Source organism: Capricornis sumatraensis, chromosome 9 (genome assembly GCF_032405125.1).
Source record: "Capricornis sumatraensis isolate serow.1 chromosome 9, serow.2, whole genome shotgun sequence".
In the NCBI taxonomy this organism is placed as follows: Eukaryota; Metazoa; Chordata; class Mammalia; order Artiodactyla; family Bovidae; genus Capricornis; species Capricornis sumatraensis.
Genome location: NC_091077.1, coordinates 102,950,376 through 102,952,471, shown reverse-complemented (window position 1 = coordinate 102,952,471; position 2,096 = coordinate 102,950,376). Strand labels below are relative to the sequence as shown.

General features: G+C 39.7%; 1 non-coding gene across 1 annotated transcript; it reads left to right on the top strand.

Moving 5' to 3' along the window:
* Positions 1 to 382: 382 nt before the first annotated feature.
* On the top strand, positions 383 to 454 carry TRNAW-CCA (transfer RNA tryptophan (anticodon CCA)). Its single transcript has one exon. It is a non-coding gene; the product is annotated as a tRNA-Trp (tRNA).
* Positions 455 to 2,096: the final 1,642 nt, after the last annotated feature.

The following is a 2,096-nucleotide window of genomic DNA, read 5'->3' as shown; positions in this document are numbered from 1 at the left end:
CAAGAGAACAACTGCTCACTTTTTTAAGGAAGCTCGCTGCATATTGGGGAAAACAGACACTACAATGTAATTGTAAACTACTTAATAAATGGTGGAGTAGTTGGTGATTTTAGTCACTAAATCATGTATGACTCTAGCAACTCATGGACTGTAGCCCAGCAGGCTCCTCTGTCCATGGGATTTCCCAGGCAAGAATGCTGGAGTGGAGTGCCATTTCCTTCTCCAGAATGATGGCATATGAAGTGGTTAATATAGAGTGATGTGGGCAACAAAACGGAGGGCATTAAATCCATTATGAATTGCTGGTGGGGACTGTGGGCAGTGACATGATCACAGCAGAAGAGATGTTTACATTCTTTGAATGAGGAGCTTATTTTGGGCTTCCCTGGTGGCTCAGAGGGTAAAGCGTCTGCCTCCAATGCGGGAGACCCAGGTTCGATCCCTGGGTAGGGAAGATCCCCTGGAGAAGGAAATGGTAACCCACTCCAGTACTCTTGCCTGGAGAATCCCATGGACGGAGAAGCCTTGTAGGCTACAGTCCATGGGGTCGCAAAGAGTCGGACACGACTTCACTTTCACTTTCACTTTAAGAAGGGCAGAGAGTGGGCAAGCTCAGCCAGAAAGGAGAGCTGCGGGAGGTAGAAACAGTAAATACAGATGCTCAGGTTTCAGAGGACATGGCAAACCGAGGAACTGAAAGTCCTCAAAGTGCCTTGTCATCTTCTGTTATCACATCTTAACACTATGTGTTTATTATTTCATAATTTCTATTGTATTTCGTTTTTCTGTTTTTTGCATTATCTTGCTTTTCAGTTTTGCATTCTTATATTCTCCTTATTATCGGCTATTCCCCTTGACGGTGGTTTAGTAATTAAGTCATGTCCAACTCTTTGTGACCCCCCTGGACTGTAACCTGCCAGGCTCCTCTGTCCATGGAATTTTCCAGACCAGAATACTGGACTAGGTTGTCATGCCCTTCCCCAGGGGATCTGTACCACCCAGGGATTATCTGCCTATTCCTGGCCTCCTTCAAAGCCAGAAAATATAGATAAGACAGAGGAAAGATAGGCATTAGGCAACCATAAGTTCTAAATCTTTGATCTTTTAGAATAAGCATGCCAGGAAAATCTCATGGACAGAGGAGCCTGTGGGTTGCAGTCCATGGTGTCGCATAGAGTCAGACATAACTGAGCAACTTCACTTTCACCAACATGTTAATTTTTAATGAGAATATATGCACTGAATTTCATCCAGAATACTACTAATATTTTGGAATATATCTCTTTACATGTAGCACTGAAAATCTAATGAGAAATTTGCCATGATTTGAATCTTTCCTATAACTTATGGTAAGTTATTATTTAATCTCTATTCAGAAAAACAAAAGCAGTTTGTACTTATTTCCTTTCTTCAATTAAGGGGTATTCAAAAGCACATACCAGGTTTTCATATCTGTTATATTAATACACAACACCCTGATTATTGGAAGCAAAAGAGATGCCCAATAAGTGCTTGACTGACTATGGGCACCAGAAATAATTCAAGAACCAAATATTTCTTTAAAAATTCACCAAGGGACAAGTTATAAAATTTTCACTGAAATTGTGTTGAAAAGAGCTTTATTGCTCCACATCTCTTTACATGTGCTTACTGTGTTACCAGCGACAACTTTGAGAAACCATTTTTGAAATTCCCAAGGATAGCAGAGCATTATTTAATACAGGTGGAACAGTAATTATGATCAATGTAAATTTCCAAGCACAGATTGTGCAAGCTGCTGGTGCTGGCAATGCACTCTGTGTACGGATATCCACGTGCCAAATGTTGTATCTTTTAGCCCAGAGACATCTTTGGATTGGATATAAGCTGAGCATCGCATGCTGAAAAGTAAACAGGAACTCAGTATCTTAACTCAAGATGCAAACTCAGTATGAAAAATTAAATGAATGATAGTGAAAAGGCTGATAAAGCTTGTAGGAATTTAAATTTATACATTTAAACTTGTCTAGAAATTTAAGATAACTACCACTCCATAATATATTTTGCATCTTTTACCTCACTTTATGGTGTCTACTGATGATTATGGATCTTAAATT